The sequence below is a fragment of the Callithrix jacchus genome, chromosome 14, assembly GCF_049354715.1.
Source record: "Callithrix jacchus isolate 240 chromosome 14, calJac240_pri, whole genome shotgun sequence".
NCBI classification, from domain to species: domain Eukaryota; kingdom Metazoa; phylum Chordata; class Mammalia; order Primates; family Cebidae; genus Callithrix; species Callithrix jacchus.
In genome coordinates, this window is record NC_133515.1 from 82,029,873 (window position 1) to 82,050,235 (window position 20,363).

The 20,363-nt window shown below is 38.5% G+C and overlaps 1 protein-coding gene and 2 pseudogenes across 9 annotated transcripts in view; 2 read left to right on the forward strand and 1 right to left on the reverse strand.

Moving 5' to 3' along the window:
* LOC144579366 (coiled-coil domain-containing protein 66 pseudogene) overlaps positions 1–7,290 on the forward strand; it is a 43,440-nt pseudogene extending 36,150 nt beyond the window's left edge.
* LTBP1 (latent transforming growth factor beta binding protein 1) overlaps positions 1–20,363 on the reverse strand; it is a 466,293-nt gene that overhangs the window by 431,554 nt on the left and 14,376 nt on the right. The gene's annotated exons all lie outside the window — the stretch shown is intronic.
* On the forward strand, positions 7,352–9,219 carry LOC103788011 (coiled-coil domain-containing protein 66 pseudogene; annotated as a pseudogene).

A 20,363-nucleotide genomic window follows, 5' to 3' on the forward strand; every position in this document is an offset into this window, starting at 1 on the left:
ACTACTTCTAAACTCATTCTACAAGGCTAGTATTACTATGATACCAAAACCAAAGATGTATCCAAAAAAAAAAAAAAACCACAGGCCAATATCCTTAATAAACATTGATGCAAAAATCCTAAACAAAATACTAGCAAACCAAAGTCAATAACACACTAAAAAGATCATTCATCATGACCAAGTAGGACTTATCCCAGGGTTGCAAGGATAGTTCAACATATGCAAATTGATGTGATACATCCTATCAACAGAATGAAGGACAAAAACCATGTGATCATTTCAATAGGTGCTGAAAATCACTTGATAAAATTCAGCATCCCTTCATGAAAAAAAGCACTCAAGCAACTGGGTATAGATAAAACATACGTGAGTACAATAAAAGCCATGTATGGAAAGACCCACACTAGTATCATACTGAATGGGGAAAGGATCTGGAGCAAGACATGGAGAATCACTTTTACACTATTATACAATAGTACTGGGAGCCTTAGCTAGAGCAATCAGATAAGAGAGAGAAATAAAGGACATCCAAATCGAAAAGGAAGAAGTCAAATTATCCTTATTTGCAGATGATATGATCTTATTTTTGGAAAAACCTAAAAACTCTGCCAAAAAACTATTAGAACCAATAAAACAAATCGTTAAAGTTGCAGAATATCAAATCAACATACAGAAATCAGCAACATTTCCATATGCCAATAGTGAACAATTTGAAAAAAATCAAGAAAGTAATCCCACTTACAATAGCTACAAATAAAATAAAATACCTAGCAATTAACCCAAGCAATCAAATATCTCTGCAATGAAAACTACAAAATATTGATGCAAGAAACTGAAGAGGGAGTCAAACTGAACACTGATCCTACAAGCTGATCACAAACTACACTGGGATCCATCAAGGCAGCAAGGGGACAACGGAGAGCAAAGAAGAGTGAAGCTGGGCAGGAGCCTATCTGGAGTCAACACAGAACCAGGAGAAACTCCCCAACATAGGAGAGATGATTATGAGACCCTCAGGGGATTCACACTTTCCACAAGGACCAGTGCAGGCCTGGGAATGGGAGAATCCTTCTAGGCCTCTGCACGCTCAACCATGCTTCTAAACTGAGGCACAGAGCCACCTGGAGGTTTTCCAGAGGCAACTCTCAAGTCCAAAACACCTCTACAAGCCTTGGACCCCAGAACAAACTGGCACCATTTTGTATCACATTGATTTGCATATGTTGAACTATCCTTGCCATAGCTCCCATAGAGGCGACAGTCAGAGTGCCTGGGAGCAGTTAAGATTGCTCCAGCCCCTCTCCCGCCACTTGCTAGACAAGGCTCAGTGCCAACTTCCCGCCCAGCGGTCCTGTTTCTGCCTGAACTCAGCCAGCAGCCACAGCCTCCTGATGTACTGGGAAATACCCAGACGGGAGGGAAGGTACTCTCCCACTCTGCTCATTGCCAGGCAGGCCACGCCTACTGGCACTTCCAATCCAACAGTCCTGCTTCTGTCTGAACTCAGCTGGCAGAATCAACCTCCTGTTGTCCTGGGAAACACCTGGACAGAAGCGGAGGCCACTCCACCCACCCCCAAAGCTGGTAGCCAGGCAAGCCACACCTGCTAGAGCTTCCAACCCAGTAAGTCCTTCTTCTACCTGAATTCTGCCAAGGGGCACAATATCCTGTTGCCCAGGACAATACCCAGACAGCAGGGCAGACATCTCCACCCACCTCTACCACTGGTTGGCAGATGGGCCATGCATGCTAGAGCTTCCAGCCAAGTGGTCCTGTTTCTATCTGAATTCTGCAGGCAGGCACAACCCCATGTTCCCCCAGAAAGCACCCAGACAGCAAATTAGGTGACCTCACCCACCCTCACAGCTCCTAGCCAAGCAGAGCTTGCTGGCTTGGTCAATACCCAAGCAGGGAGGAGCCCTTATTCTCAGGTCAGTGAGAGAAGTAAGATGCCAGGGTTCACAGGCTGGTAGAAGACTCCAGTCTCCCTCCACAGAATACAGCAAGGATTCGGCCTATGTGCCAACTGTAGGATCCTCAGGAACCAGAATTCCTAACAAAAGAAATGCAAGCATATAGCCAGTGATTGTAGGGGCCTTCTCCAAGGCCCAAGAACAAACTAGTTAAGGGGATCATCTCACTAACCCCCAACACAGAGCACTCCTGCCCACTGTGCCAAAACAAAAAAGCCTTGCAGTACAGTAACAGCTTCTCTGCTGGCTAACATTCTTAAATGATGCCTACTGGATTGCAGCCCAAAATACAACAGTAAAATATTTTGCCAGCATATAGTACCTATGAAAACTAATGCAAAGGCTCCTGCTGGTGCCCCACCCCAACCAACACATGTGCACCCTGCCGTGCCACTGCAGTTTCTGGCACACACAAGCCAGCATGAATCAGAGCTTGAACACTGCTTCTCCAAATTAACCCCATCAGACAAAAATAAAGAAAAAAGAAACAGAGAATGAATGAAACCTCCAAGAAATACGGGATTATGTAAAAGGACCAAATCTATGACTCATGGACATCCCTGAAAGAAAGAGTGGTTAAAAGGAAACACCTTGAAAAATATATTTAAGGATATCACTCACTTCACAAAAATTTCTCTAACCTCACTAGACAGACTAACATTCAAATTCAGGAAATACATAGAACCCCTGTGAGATTCTATATGAGACAATAATCCCCAAGAAACACAGTCATCACATTCACCCATATCGACATGAAAGAAAAAACATTAAAGACAGCCAGAGAGAAGGGGCAGGTCACCTACAAAGGGAACCCCGCCAGACTAACAGCATACGTTTCAGTGAAAACTGTATCAGCCAGAACAGACTGGGAGCCAAAATATAGCATCCTTAAAGAAAAGAAACTCCAATCAAAAATTTCTTATCCAGCCAAACTATACATCATCATAAGCAAAGAAGGAATAAGACCCTTTTAGATAAGCAAATGCCAAGGGAATTCGTTACCACCAGACCAGCTTTACAAGAGGTCCTTAAGGGAGAGCTAAATATAGAAATGAAAACCCATTACTGATCACAATAAAAACAAACTTGTGTACATAGACCATTGAAACTATAAAGCAACTACAAAATCAAGTGTGCATAATGACCAGCTAACAACATGATGACAGGATTAAATCCACACATGTCAATATTAACCTTAAATGTAAATGGGTTAAATGTCTTAGTTAAAAGGCATAGAGTGGCAAGTTGGATAAAGAAGCAAGAACCAACTGTATACTGTCTTCAAGATATCCACCCATCTCACAAGCAATGATATCCACAGGCTAAAAGTAAAGGGATAGAGAAAAATCTACAAAGCAAACAGAAAACAAAAAGAAGCAGAGATTGCTATTCTAATTTTAAACAAAACAGACTTTAAACCAACAACAATCAGAAAACACAAAGAACAATACCCTATCAGCATAGACAAAGCAAAAATGGGTTTAACTGACTCATAGTAGGTAGGCCTCAGGAAACTTACTAAAATTGTGGCAGAAGGTAAAGGGGAAACAAAGCACATTTTACATGGCAGCAGGAGAGAGACTGTGCAGGGGAAACTGCTGCTTTTAAAACCATTAGATTTCATGAGAACTCCCTCAACTATCACAAGAACAGCATGGGAGACACTACCCCCATGATCCAGTCACCTCCCACCAGGTCCCTTCCTCTACATGTGGGATAAGATTTGGGTGACAACACAGAGCCACACCATATCATCATACAACTACATAAAAATTAAATATCCTGCTTCTGAATGACTTTTAGATAAACAATGAAATTAAGTCAAAAATCAAGAAATTATCTCAAACTAATAAAAACATGCATACAACATACCAGTCTCTGGGGTGTAGCTAAAGCAGTGTTAAGAGGAAAGTTTATAGTACTAACTGCCCACATCAAAAAATTAGAAAGATCTCAAATTAACAACCTAACATTACACCTGGAAGAACTAGAAAAACAAAAGCAAACTGACCCCAAAACTAGCAGAAGACAGGAAATAACCAAAATCAGAGCTGAACTGAATCTAACTGAGAAGCAAAAAAAACACACAAAAGATCAATGAAATCAGAAGTTGGTTCTATGAAATAAATAAATAAGATTGACAGGCCACTAGGTAGACTAAGAAAAAAAAGAGAAGATCCTAAAAAATACAATCAGAAATGACAAAGAAGGTATTACCACTGAACCCAAAGAAATACAACAAAACCTCAGAGACTCTTACAAACACTTCTATGCACACAAACTAGAAAACCTACAAGAAATAGATGCATTTTTGGAAAGATACAACCTTGTAGGATCGAACTAGGAAGAAACTGGAACCCTGAACGGACCAAAAATGAGTTCTGAAATTGATCAATAATAAAAAGCCTAGCAACCAGAAAAAGTCCATGACCAGATAGATTCACACCAAATTCTACCAGACATATAAAGAAGAGGTTGTACCATTCCTACTGAAACTATTCCAACAAATTGAGAAGGAACTCCTCCCTAACTCGTTCTATGAGGCCAGCATCATTCTGATCCCAATTGGCAGAGACACACACACAGAAACAAAACAAACAAAAAAAGCTTTAGGCCAATATCCTTGATAAAAACAGATACAAAAATCCTCAACAAAATACTAGCACACTAAATTCAGCAGCACATCAAAAATCCAATCCACCATAATCAAGTAGGCTTTATCGCTAGGATGCAAGGCTGGTCTTACATTCAAAAATCAATAAATGTGATATATCCATAAAAACAAAAACCACATGATTATCTCAATAGATGCAGAAAAGGTTTTTGATAACATTCAGCATCCTTCATGTTTGAAAAAAAAAAAACCCTCAACAAACTAGGCATTGAATAACCTTCCTCAAAATAACAAAGGCCATCTATGACAAACCCACAGCCAACATTAATACTGAATGGGCAAGGGGTGGAAGTATATCCTTGAGAACTGGAACAACACAAGGATGCCCACTCTCATCACTCTTATTCAATAAGTCTGAAAGTCTTAGCCAGAGAAATCAGGTGGGAGAAAGAAATAAAAGGCATTCATTAGGAAAAGGGGAAGTCAAACTATCTCTATTTGCAGACAATATGATTTCATATCTAGAAAACCTCATAATCTCTGCCCAAAAGCTCCTAGATCTGATAAATAACTTCAGCAAAGTTTCAGGACATAATATCAATGTATAACAATGTATATACACCAATGACATCCAAGCTGAGTGCCGCATCAAGAATACAATCCCATTTACAATAGACACACATACACACACAAAATACCTTACCACTAACCAGTGAGGAAAAGATCTCTACAACAAGAACTGAAAAACACTGCTGAAAGAAATCACAATTGACACAAACAAATGGAAAAAAATTCCATGCTCACAGACAGGAAGAATCAATATTATTAAAATGACCGTGGAGAGAGTGCGAGGTTGGGCCATGAACTTGGGAGATGGTTTAAAACTTGAAACTGAATTACTGGATGGAAAAACCAAGCTAATATTGTCTCCATATGAACATAAATAAAAAATTTCTGTGAAGATGAGAAATACGACCAAGACTGCAAAGTGTCCTTTTTTTTTTTAAAATTTTTTATTGGATTATAGGTTTTGGGGTACATGAGCAGAGCATGCGAGACAGTTGCGTAGGTACACACATGGCAGTGTGCTTTGCTTTTCTTCTCCCCTTCACCCACATTTGGCATTTCTCCCCAGGCTATCCCTCCCCACCTCCCCCTCCCACTGGCCCTCCCCTTTTCCCCCCAATAGACCCCAGTGTTTAGTACTCCCCTTTCTGTGTCCATGTGTTCTCATTTTTCATCACCCACCTATGAGTGAGAATATATGGTGTTTCATTTTCTGTTCTTGTGTCAGTTTGCTGAGGATGATGTTTTCCAGATTCATCCATGTCCCTACAAACGACACGAACTCATCATTTCTGATTGCTGCATAATATTCCATGGTGTATATGTGCCACATTTTTCCAATCCAGTCTATTATCAATGGGCATTTGGGTTGATTCCAGGTCTTTGCTATTGTAAACAGTGCTGCAATGAACATTCATGTACATGTGTCCTTATAGTAGAACGATTTATAGTCTTTTGGATATATACCCAGTAATGGGATTGCTGGGTCAAATGGAATTTCTATTTCTAAGGCCTTGAGGAATCGCCACACCGTCTTCCACAATGGTTGAACTAATTTACACTCCCACCAACAGTGTAAAAGTGTTCCTTTTTCTCCACATCCTCTCCAGCATCTGTTGTCTCCAGATTTTTTAATGATCGCCATTCTAACTGGCGTGAGATGGTATCTCAATGTGGTTTTGATTTGCATCTCTCTGATGATCAGTGACGATGAGCATTTTTTCATATGATTGTTGGCCTCATATATGTCTTCTTTCGTAAAGTATCTGTTCATATCCTTTGCCCACTTTTGAATGGGCTTGTTTGTTTTTTTCCTGTAAATCTGTTTGAGTTCTTTGTAAATTCTGGAACTGGACACATTCTAAAATCAACACAAGATACTTGTATTGGGAGTGCAAAACTTTTCCAAAAGAAGACAGTTGGTTCAGAAACATCACAGGCAAAAGAAAAGATATTTCACCTGCAACCCCTAATATACAGAAGACTAGAAACACCGTAAATACATCTCTAGTAGCAAAATAGAAGCCTCACAAAAAACACACCACAGCTGAAAATATGAAGGCAGTTTGTCTCTGCTCTGACAAACACAAGACCAACTACAACAGATATTGACGACTATAAACCAAGGAAATAGAGCTCCTTCCCTGACTGAGAACGGAAAGGAGGGAAAAAGTCAATATAGTCTACATTTAAACAGTATTTCCAATCAGCCAAAGGATGAGAACATTATAGGATTATTCACAAAAACCAAGATGGTTTCATCTGTCCCAGCTGAAAATAAATCTATCTTAAATGACTATCAGGAGACATCTAAGCAGTAGAGAATGAATGGAAACCAGCTGATATATTCAGTACTCTGGAGAAAAGGGAACATGACAGAAGTTTGTTGGAAGCAAAAAAAAAAAAAAAAAAAAAAAAAAAAGCCCAGTGGAAGGAAGAGCTAGTTTTTGTACATTTTTTTAAAAAGGACATGATTTACAGATGAACAGGTTGCTTTAAAGAAGAAAGGAAAACAAGTGTCTGAAAAATGGAATGTTCCTTAGAAAAAATCTGAACGTGATAATATAATATGGGGGAAACTTCAAATTCTTGACCAATCTAGGGAAACTACTGCTGGAGCACCTCTCAGTGCTGTGAAACAAGAACTGCAGAGAAAATGGGCTGAAGAGGTGAAGAAGCAAATAGAAGGTGACGGTCAAAGAAAAATAGAGGAAAGACTTATATATTCAAAGGGTGAGGAACATGACAGATGTGCAATGCACTTTGATTCATTAAAGAGTAATCCTGATTCTCAATCTCAACTGTCCTCTCGGTCAACACACAAACAACCTGAGTACTTCTGTGTCTCTCCCGACACTCGGGAGCTGGCTGATGTCAGCAGTGTTTGTACACCGACAACCGAAAGCCAGGTTGAACTTTCAGAGGAGCAGCATATAGCAAAACCTATTAGGGATGTGGTTATGGCCAACAGTAAGAAAACAAACTTTCTTCATTCTATGACTGCTCTCTTGGACCCAACTCAGATTGAGGAACGAGACAGACAAAGACAAAAACAGAGCATCATAAAGCCATCACTGCCCAGGTAGAAGAGAAGCTCAAGAAGAAGCAACTGGAAGAAGAGCAAAGAAAGAAGGAAGAACAAGAGGAGGAGCTTTGCTTTAGCACGGGAACGTGAAGAAATGCAGAAACAGTATGAAGAAGACATACTTAAGCAAAAACAAAAGAAAGAAATCATGACTCTCAAGACAAATGAGCTGTTTCAGACAATGCAGCGAGTGCAGGAACTGGCACAGAGACTAAAACAAGAACAGAGAATCCGAGAATTGGTGCAAAAGGGACATGACACATCTAGATTGATTAAAAATCTTGGTGTTGATACAATACAAATGGAATATAATACATTGGCTAACATTTCCAGTTCAGGACATGATTCTGATGAAGTCAGTGGTAAAATGAATGCATGTATGAATTCTAGGATGTCTCCTAAGAAGGATACTGGTGTGCAGACAGATTATGTAAATATAGGAATATTCACCAATGCAGAATCACACTGTGAATCGTTAACAGAGAAGGACAACACAAATTGTTCATCTCCTGAGATACCAGCAGAATTTATTGGACAGCTTAGCACTAAGAAAAACAAGCAAGAACTAACTCAGGATAAAGGAGCCAACTTAGAAAAAGAAAACAATCGGAATAATGACCAGTGTAATCAGTTCACAAGAATAGAGAAACAAACAAAACACATGAAGAAATGTCTTAAAAGGCCTGATTGGAATATAAATAATCCCTACCTAAAAGGTATATTCCAGCATCAGAAAAGTACCCTAAACAGCTTCAAAAGCAGAGAGAAGAAAAAAAAGTGAGGAGACAGATAGAATTGCTTCATTTGGTAGAAAAAAATAATCCTGGGCACTTCTATCACAACAGAGGCATTTCACCAGAAATTCTTCATTCATCAAGAAACTGAGTCAAAGTTCAGGTGGCATCTAGTCAAAAAGGAAGAAGAGCCTGTGAATATTAACTCATTCAGCAAGGAAAGGTCTCAATCATCACCAGTTCCAGCAGTGAAAAAGAGAAACCAACAAACTCAGAATACATTATACCTACCACTAAAAAACAGTAGCTATGAGAGAATTTGATCTCGGGAAGTAATCAAACAGAATTATCATTTGGGATTTCTGAATCGTCCCATTTTATTCCCTATGTTCGAACAAATGAGATCTATTATCTTGATCCAGATGCACCATTGTCTAGACCTTCAACCCAGGACTCTCAGTACCCAGCATTCACAAAACTGTGGCCAAGAACAACAGCTATTTGATTCTGACTGTGTCAGGGATCCACATCTTAATCCTAACTTCGTAAAAAACAGGGACTGACAGCAAGCAATCCTTAAGGGACTTTCAGAACTAAGGGCCTTCTCCAGAAACAAAAGGAGTTGGAAAGTAATCTCCTGCCTTTGGCTGAAAATCAAGACGAGAACTTTGGTCCTTCATTTTAAATGTAGAAAAATCGAATCCTGCACACTTGATTTGTGTCTTCCAAATTATAAAATGTGCTAACTGGCTCAACAGTATTTTTCAAATAGCCTAGATTTATTTATTTATTTATTTAATGATTATTAAAAATTTATACTTTATGTAGTAAAATGCTGTACTTGTTTTACCCAATAAAACAGATACTTCTGTAAAAAAAAATTTATAAAATAAAACGACCATACTGCCCAAAGCAATTTACAGGTTCAATGCTATTCTTATCAACCACCAAGGACACTCTTCACAAAATTAGAAAAAACTATGTTAAAGTTCATATGGAACCAAAAAAAGAGCTTAAACAACCAAGGCAATCCTAATCCCTAATCAAAAAGAACAAAGCTGAAGGTATCATGTTACCTGACTTGAAACTATACTACAAGGCTACAGTAACCAAAAGAGCATGGTACTTGTATAAAAAGACACATAGGCCAATGGACCAGAATAGAGAACCTGGACATAGTTTGCACACCTACAACCATCTTATCTTCAACTAAGTCAACAAAAATAAGCAAGGGAGAAAAGACTTCTTATTCAATAAATGGTGCTGAAGTGACTAGCTAGCCACATGCAGGAAAGTGAAACCGAACCCCTTCCTTATACTGTATACAAAAAATCAACTCAAGATAGATTAAAGACTTAAATGTAAAACCTAAAACAGTAAGAACCCTGAAAGATAACATAGACCTTGGGAAAGATTTCATGACAAAGATGCCAAAGGCAAATACAAAAAACAAGATCCCTGTCTCTCATATATAAAAACCAAATCAAAATGGATTTCAAGGCTTAAATCTAAAAATCTCAAACTATGAACTTACTATGAGAAAACTTTGGGGAAACTCCAGGACTTTGGACTGGGCAAAAATTGGTTGATTAATATCCTATGGGAAAACAAGAAAAAATGGACAAATAGGATAACTTCAAGTTAAAAAGCCTCTATATAGCAAAGGAAACAATCAGCAAAGTGAAGAGACAACCAAGAGAGTAAGAGAAAATATCTGCAAACTATCCATCTGACAAGGGATTAATAACCAGAATATATCAGGAGCACAAACAACAGTACAGGAGGAGAAACTTGAATAACGCAATTAATAAATGAGCAAAAGATCTGAAGAGATGTTTCACAAAAGACATACAAATAGCAAACAAGTATATGAAAAGGTTTTTGATATCATTCATCATTAAAGAAATGCAAATTAAACCACAATGAGATATCATCTCACCCTAGTTAAAATGCCTTTCATGCAAAAGACAGGAAATAACAAATCCTAGCAAGGATATGGAGAAAAGGGAATCCTCATATGCCGTTGATGGAATGTAAATTAGTACAACTGCTATGGAGAACAGTTTGGAGGTTCCTCGAAAAACTAAAAATTTGCTACCATCCAACCCAGTAATCCTACTCCTATATATACCTCAAAGAAAGGAAATCAGTATATCAAAGAAATATCTACACTCTTATGTTTATTGAAGCATGATTCACAATCACCAATATTTGAATAAAGAAAGTGTGGTACACATACATGATTGAGTACTATTCAACCATAAAGAATAATAAAATTGGCTGGGTGTGGTGGCTCACGCCTGTAATCCCAGCACTTTGGGAGGCTGACACAGGTGGATCACGAGGTCAGGAGCTCAAGACCAGCCTGGTCAATAAGGTGAAACCCCATCTCTATTAAAAGTACAAAAAAATTAGCTGGGTGTGGTAGCATGAATCTGCACTACAGTCCAGCCTGGGCGACAGAGCAAGACTCCATCTCAAAAAAAAAGAAAAAAAGAATGAAATCCTGTCATTTTCAACAAAATGGACAGAACTGGAGGTCATTATGTGAAGTGAAATAAGGCAGGTGCAGAAAGACAAACTTCTCATGTTCTCACATTTATGGAAGGCAAAATTAAAATAATTGAACTTATGGAAATAGCAGAATGATAGTTATTAGAGGAGCTGCGAAGGGTAGTGTGACTGTGGCGATGTGGGGATGGTTAAAGGACACAAAAATATATTTAGACAGAATAAATATGTTCTGTGTATTTGACAGACCAACAGGGTGACTATGGTCAACATTTATCGTACATCTTAAAACAACTAAAAGAGTATAACTGGATCGTTTGTAACATAAGGGATAAATGCTTGAAATAATGGATACTCCATTTACTCTCATGTGATTATATATTTATATACCTGTATTAAAATATCTCATGTACCCCATAAATACATACACCTATTAGTACCCATAAAAATTTAAAAGTGAAAGAGAAATAAAGATGTTCTCAGACAAACAAAAGTCAAGAAAATTTGTTGCTGGTAGACCTACCTTGCAACAAATGTTAATAGAAGTTTTCCAGAAAGAAAACAAACAATATAGGACAGATACTCAGATCTACACAAAGAAAGGAAGAGCATCAGAGAAGGAACAGTGAAGGCAAAATAAAAAACTTTAATTTTTCTAATTCTTGACTTATAAGTTTGCTCAAATAATAATGGCAACAATATATTCAATTGTGTGTGTGTGCTTACATATAAGTGAAACGAGTGACAGCAATGATGTAAGAATTGGGAGAGAGTTATCAAGATTATTCTGTTATAAGGTATTCACACTATCAGTGAAGTGGCATAGCGTTACTTGAAAGTGGGCTTGAATTAGTTGTAAACATATATTGCAAACTCTAGGGCAACCACTATAAAAGCTTTTTTAAAAAAGCATTAACTGAAATGCTAAGAAAGGAGAAAAACAGAATCATATAAAATGCTCAATAAAAACCATAAAAAGGGCCAGGTATGGTGGCCCAAGCAGTACCAGCACTTTGGGCAACCAAGGCATATAGATCACTTTAGCCTAGGAGTTGAAGCCCAGCCTGGGCAATGGGGCAAAACCTCATTTCTACAAAAAAACACATACACAAGCCTGGGCACAGTGGCTCACACCTGTAATCCCAACACTTTGGGAGGCTGAGACAGGCAGATCATTTGAGATCAGGAGTTCAAGACCAGCCTGGCCAACATGGCAAAATCCCATCTCTACTAAAAATACAAATATTACCTGAGTATGATGGCAGGCACCTATATTCCCAGCTACTTGAGAGACTGAGACAGGAGAACTGCTTGAGCCAGGGAGACGGAGGTTGCAGTGAGCCAAGATTGCTCACTGCATTCCAGCCTGGGTGAGAGAGCAAGACTCCACCTCAAAACACACACACACACACACACACACACACACGCAATTAGCCAGGTGTGGTGGCACACACCTATAGTCTCAGCTACTTGGGAGGCTGAGATGGAAGATCTCTTGAGCCCAGGAGGTGGAGGATACAGTAAAGTCACATTGCACCACTGCATTCCAGCCTGGGCAACAGAGCAAGACCCTGTCTTTAAAAAAAAAAATAGGCAGAGAAAAAGAGTAGAAGACAAAAAGAGGAACAGAAAACAGGGCAATGAATAGAAAACAGTAACAAATATAGTAGCTATTAATCCAACTATGTCAATAATCACTTTAAACATCAATGGTCTAAATATACCAATTAAAAGGCAGAGACTGTCAGAGTGGATCAAAAAACAAAACCCAAAGATATGCTGTCTTCCAAAAGCTACTTTCAATATAAAGATCAATATAAATAAAAAGCAAAGGGATAAAAAAATATACATCATGTTAACACCAATCAAAAGAAATAGCTACATTAATTTCACAGAGAGCTGCCTTCAGAGCAAGGAAAGTTACCACGCATAAAGTGGAGCATTACATAATAATAATAGTGTCAATTCTCCCAAGAACACAAACCAATCCTTAATGTGTATGCACCTAACAACAGCGCACCAAATACATAAGGCAAAAACTAATAGATGGCCAGGCATGGTGACTCACGCCTGCAATCCCCACACCTTGTGAGGCCAAGGTAGTTGGATCACCTGATAAGGAGTTCAAGACCAGCCTGGCCGACATGGTGAAACCCTGTCTCTATCAAAAAATACAAAAATTAGCCAGGCATGGTGGCAGCTACTCAGTAGTTCCAGCTACTCAGAAGGCTTAGGCACAAGAATCACTTGAACCCAGGAGGCAAAGGTTTCAGTGAGTAGAGATTACATCACTGCACTCCAGCCTGGGTGACAGAGTAAAATCCTGTCTCAAACAAACAAACAAACAAAAAAACTACACAAATGCAAGGAGTAATAGATGAATCCATAATTACTGTTGGAGACTTCAATACTTCTTTATCACAAAATGAACATATCCAGCATGCAGAAAGTCAGTAAGGACATAGTTGGAATTCAACATGACCATCAACTAGCTGAATATAACTTACAACTATTTACTACTTCATCCAGCGACAGCAGAATATACATTTTACTCAAGTTTACGTAGAACATTCACCAAAACAAAACACATTCTGGGTCATAAAACACATCTTAATGAATTTAAAACAGTAAAAATTATACAATACCCATTCTCAGGTCATAATAGAATTAAACTAGAAATTATAACAATACCTGGAAAAATCCCAAAATACTTGGAGATATGGCAACACAATTCTAAATAAAGCATGGGTCAAAGAAGAAATCTCAAGAGAAATTTTAAAATATTTTAGACCTAAATGAAAATTAAAATACAACTTAATGAAATTTGCAGGATGCAGTGAAAGCAGTGTTTAGGGGGAAATTCACAACAATAAATGCATATATTAAAAAGTAAGAAAGATCTAAAACTAATAATCTAAGCTTTCACCATGGGAAACTAGAAAAAGAGCAGCATATTAAATCCAAAGTAAGCAGTGGAAAAGAAATAATGAAAATTAGGGCAGAAATCAATGAAATTGAAAATAGAAAGTAAACCAAGGAAATAAATGAGACCAAAAGATGGCTCTTGGAAATTGTCTGTATAATTGATAAGCCTCTAGCCAGGCTAAAAAAAAAGAAAGAAGACACAAGCTACTAATGTCAGAAATGAAAGCAGGGACAACATTATAGATCCTATGAACAGTAAAGGAATAATAAAGGAATGTTATGAATTATATGCCTGCAAATTCAATAATCTAAATGAAATGGATCAATTCCTTGAAAGACACAATCTGCCAAAACTCAAGAAATTGAAACAGTAATAAATAACCTTTCAAAACAGAAAACAGATGAATTTACTAGTCAATTCTAGGAAACATTTCAGGAAGAAAGCATATTAATTCTCTATAATCTCTCTCAGAAGATAGAAGAAGAGGAAATACTTCCTAACTCATTCTGAGGCCAGCATCACCCTAATACCAAAATCAGACAAAGACATTACAGGAACAGAAAAAGCTACAGACAAATGTCTCTCATGAACACAGATACAAAAATCCTCAACAAAATATTGGCAAATTTGAATGCAACAATGCATAAGAACAATTATACACAACAACCAAGTGGGATTTATCCCAGGTATGCAAGATTGGTCCAACATTCAAATATCAACATAATCCATCACATCAACAATCTAAAGGAGAAAAATCACATGATCGTATCAATAGATACAGAAAAAACATTCAACAAAATCCAACACTTACTTGTGATAAGAACTCTTAGCAAACCAGGAATAGAAGGGAATTTCCTCAACTTAATAAAGAACATCTACAAAAAACATACAGCTAATATCATACTTAAGAGTGAGTAACTAGGTTTTCTGCTAAGATCAGGAACAACACAAGAATATTCTCTCTCATCATTCCTTTTCAATAGTACTAGAAGTCCTAGCTAATACAATAAAACAAGATATAACACCAAAGGCACAGTCCATGAAAAAAATAATTGATAAGCTGGACTTTATTAAAATAAAAAATTCCTGTTCTGAAAAAGACACTGTGAGAAGACTGAAAAGACATGGAGTGGAAGAAAATATTTTCAAGAGACATGTCTGATAAAGGACCATTATCCAAAATATGCAAAGAACCTTACTCAACAATAAGAAAACAAACAACTTGATTTAAAAATGGGCGAAAGACCTGAATAAGTACCTTACCAAAAAAGACATATAGATGACAAATGGGCTTATAAAAAGATGTTCAACATCATATGTCATTAGGAAATTTCAGATTAAAACTACTACATACCTATTAGAATGGCCAAAATCCAAAACACTGACAACAACAAATGCTGATGAGGAAGTGAAGCAACAGGAACTCTCATTTTTTGCTGCTGGGATTGCAAAATGGTATAGCCATTGTGGAAGACAGCTTCAGTTTACACTTCTTACCATACTAAACATACTCTTACAATATAGTCCAGGAATCACACTCTTTGGTATTTACACATAAGAGTTGAAAACTTACGTCCACACAAAAACATGTGCAAAAATGTTATAGCAGCTCTTTTCATAACTGCCAAAACTTGGAAGTGAAAAAGGTGTCCTTCAGCAGATGATACATAAACAAACTATGGTACATCCAGACAATGGAATATTATTCAGCACTAAAAAGATGCGCTATCACGCCATGAAAAGACATGGAGGAACTTTAAGATAAGTTTACTAAGTGAAAAAAGCCAATCTGAAAAGACTACCTATCATATGATCTCAATCAGTTGACATTCTGGAAGAGGCAAAACTATGGAGACAGTAAAAGGATCAGTGGTTGTCAGGGGTTACACAGGAAGGAGGGATGAGAAGGCAGGGCCAGAGGATTTTTAGGGCAGTGAAACTATACCGTATGACACTATAATGGTAGATGTATGTCATTATATATTTGACAAAACCCAAAAAATACACAACACCAAGAGTGAACCCTAATACAAACTGTGGACATTGGGAGATAATATAGGGGTTCATCAATTTTAACAAATGTACCACTCAGGGACAGAATTTTGATTGTGGAAGAGGTTGTGTGTATGTGGGGGCAGAAGATACACAGGAATTTTGCACTTTCTGTTCAATTTTGCTCTGAACCTAAAACTTCTCTAAAAAGCGTATTTAAATACACTATTGAATAACTCCACTGTCCACTTTTGCCATGGAGCTATTGCTTTAATCTGTAACTCTGTCTTCATTATTCTCCAGTTTTCCCAACTGAAACTGAAGGAGTAAAGACTTTAGTTTTTAATCCTTGAGTTTCAGTGGGGGAAAAATTCAAAAATATTTTTTCTCATTAAAAAATATTTTTGACATCAATATTTTTTTTTTTTTGAGACGGAGTTTCGCTCTTGTTACCCAGGCTGGAGTGCAATGGCACGATCTCAGCTCATCGCAACCTCCGCCTCCTGGGTTCAGGCAATTCTCCTGCCTCAGCCTCCCGAGTAGCTGGGATTACAGGCACGCGCCACTATGCCCAGCTAATTTTTTGTATCTTTAGTAGAGACGAGGTTTCATCATGTTGACCAGGATGGTCTCGATATCTTGACCTCGTGATCCACCTGCCTCAGCCTTCCAAAGTGCTGGGATTACAGGCTTGAGCCACCGTGCCTGGCCGACATCAATATTTTTTAATGTTAAAAATACTTTTTTAATATACTTAGTATTTTAGGTAATTCCTCAAATTTGAATCTTTTCAAAATTTTAACAGCACTTCCTCAGACTATGGCCTTTGTCTGATATTGAAACATTTGGATGCTTCGTCCAAAGTAACACGCAGGTATTTGGAAATAGCTACGTGCTACTAGCACTGGGAAGAAAAAACAAACCATTTACTTTAAACGAGGCATAGCTATTACAACAATAACATGATTTTCATAAGTTTCCAAATGCCTTTCTACTTGGAGAGAAATAAATATTTTTAAAGAACCTCTAATTTTTATAGCATATTCAAGTGACATGTCTTTGCATTAATTTATTTTGTGGAAAGAAAAGAAAAGATGCATAATGGGGAAAACAGGACAAGCTCCTTCTTAAGTTCCTTCTACAAAGGGTCCTAGTCTTATATTAGGCAATTCCTTTCTTAAATACACGTCTAATAAAAAACTGTGTCATTGCTGAAATTCTCAACTGGGCTATTTCCAAATATATGATGAATTCCTCCAGCAACTTCCAGGATTCAGTCAGCATGACCCCAAGCAACAATTAAGCAGCACAGCCCAGTCCCCTCTGCATCTGAACTTCCTGATCTTGATACAAGGAAGCACCATCCCTGCCAATGCCAAGACCTTGTTTTTCATTTCACTTTTAAATTATTTTAGAAACAAGTAATGGCACCTACTTCTAAAATAAAATGTTGCTCCTTCGTTGCTTTTATTAATTTTGCAATACCTTTCTCATCATTCTCTGCTTTTGATATCTTGTATTCCAGCATAATGTGCTTTAAACTCAGGGCCCCCAAGCTTCAGTGTGGATCGGTCAGATGGGTGTTTATGAAAATGCGGGCCAAGGGGTCTGCTCCCAGGGGTTCCAATTTGGTAGGTCTCAGTTCCCATCTGAGACTAGGGAAAACCATCTGTTCCACTGGGCTTTACACCATACAAACTCATCCTTGAGCAGAAATGAAGGGGAAAGGAGAAAAGAAGCCTGTTCCCCAAGGCCTGGAGCCCAAAAGAGCTGATTTCCCTGTCCCCCTGCCCCACAACCATGTGTTACACATCCCACAGGGGTTCTGTTATAGGAGGTCCTAGAACCACATCTTGATAAATATGGCTTTGAAGAATATGAAGAAGTGTGCTTTAAACAACTTTTACATTAAGGAACAGAACTGGGAAGACCTAAAGGTACAAAACCCATTTATATGTACAGTCACTGGATGAAAACTGGTTTCTTTGGGCCTCCTCAGTAAGCATACAGTATAGAATGTGTATTAATGTGCATGATGGCCAGGTGCAGTGGCTCATACATGTAATCCCAGCACTTTGGGAGGCCAAGGTTGGAGGATCACTTGAGGCCAGAGTTCAAAACCAGCCTGGGCAACATAGCAAGACCCCATCTCTACAAAAAAGTTTTTTAAAAAACAGGTGGGCATGGTGGCATGCACCTGTAGTCCTAGCTACTGGGGAGGCTGAGGCAGGAGGATCATTTGAGTCCAGGAGTGCAAGATTACAGTAAGCTATGATCATGCCACTACACTCCAGCCTGGGTTACAGAGTGAGATCCTGTGTCTAAATAACAATTAATAATAATAATAACATACACCGATACATCTGCTTTAATTCCAAGGTTCCCATCTGAGACTAGGGAAAACGATCTGTTCCACTGGGCTTTACACCAAACAAACTCATTCTTGAGCAGAAATGAAGGGGAAAGGAGAAAAGAAGCCTGTTCCCCAAGGCCTGGAGCCCAAAAGAGCTGATTTCCCTGTCCCCCTCATAACCCCACAAGTGATCACAGTAGGGAGGGGGGATGTGGAAAAGAAGAAGGAGATGGGTTCTGCTAGAGCAATGGTTTTCAAGCCACAGCTGTATCAGGATCCCCAAGAGGCCTGGTTAAAACACAGATGGCTGGCCCCATCCCAGAGTTCCTGGTTTAACAGGGCTGGAGAGTTGGCATTTCTAACAAGTTCCCAGACAGAGCTGACGCCCCTGTTCCCGCGTCTATACTTTGAGAGCCACTAGGCTAAGTATCTGTGAAGTGCCATTCAAACACTCTGTATTAAAGGAAAAAATGGGGAAATTTTGCCAGAGAAAAGAGCCTCTAACACTCAAAACAGAGCATTCCAAACTTACACAGGGACATTTGTTGTAACATTCATTCTCTTAAAACAAAAAGAACCATTTAATAACATAATCTCAGTATTCATTGATTTAAATGGATTTCAGCTGGTCTTCCACTCAGAAACAAATGTGACTTGCAATGCTTATTAATCAAGAAACCTTACTGAGGGTCTATTGTATACACAGAACCGCTGTGCAGGCCAATCTCCTAATGGATGAAAAAGTAAAACAAAAACAGAGTCTCTGCCTTTAATTTACTATTGTCTGTAATATTTCACCTCCAATTATGATGATATTTTGGACTAACAACATAACCATTTCATTATCACAAAATAAAAGAAATAGGGCTCTCTTGAAAGAATTCTTGTCTTTGCACAAACCCTACTTTTAGGAAAATAAAATAAATCCCAGGGAGGGTAGAATTAAAGCGGAGATGTAGGTATTTTTGCTTATTTTCAAACCAACTCCCAGGAGATGTACCAGAGGCACTGTAGGTAAACTTGATGGTCAATATAAAGATCAGAGACACCGATTCTTTAATTATCGGAAACTCATTGAAAACAGGTACATTTTAAGCACTGAATTTTTCAAGACAAGAAATGTACCAACACATTATATAAGAAAAAGTGTACAAAGTGGTCATAAAAACCTTATTAATAATGTCACCTTATGTTTATATGGCCCTCCTGTGAAACACTGAAGCATTTTCTTTCCTTATTTTTTTTTTTGAGATGGAGTTTCAATCTTATTGCCCAGGCCAGAGTGCAATGGTGCAATCTTGGCTCACTGCAACCTCCACCTCCCAGTTCAAGTGATTCCCCTGCCTTAGCCTCCCAAGTAGCTGGGATTCAAGGCACCCACTACCACACCTAATTTTTGTATTTTTCGTAGAGACAGGGTTTCACCATGTTGGCCAGTCTGGTTTCAAACTCCTAACCTCAGGTGATCTGCCCACCTCAGCCTCCCACAGTTCTGGGATTACACAGGCATGAGCCATTCACCTGGACTGTTTTGTCAATCATTTGATGAGCCTCATTTGACTTCATCTTTACCACAAAATGGGAGGTGGAGTCAATAACTCACCCAACTGGTAAATTAGATGTTGGGGGAGGGGTGAACAAAAGCTCAGAACAGCATTCAAATATTCCAAAATATTTAACTCTCACTTTAACACATACTATCAGCTCTCTGTAGATTTTCTATGATCATCAAAATAAAATTATTTTATCATTAGTTTGTAAAGGGTTGAACATTTTTTAAATTTAGTACCATGTGAAGATCCCCATTTATTTGACTTTTTTTTTTTAAGATGAAGTCTCACTTTGTCGCCCAGGCTACAGCACAGTGGCGTGATCTCAGCTCACTGAAACCTCAGTCTCCCAGGTGCAAGCAATTCTCCTGCCTCAGCCTCCCGAGTGGCTGGGACTACAGGCACGCACCACCACGTCTGGCTAATTTTTGTATGTTTAGTAGAGACGGGGGTTCACCATATTGGCCAGGCTGGTCTTGAACTCCTGACCTCGTGATCCGCCCACCTTAGCCTCCCAAAGTGCTGGTATTACAGGCATCAGCCACCACACCCAGTCTAA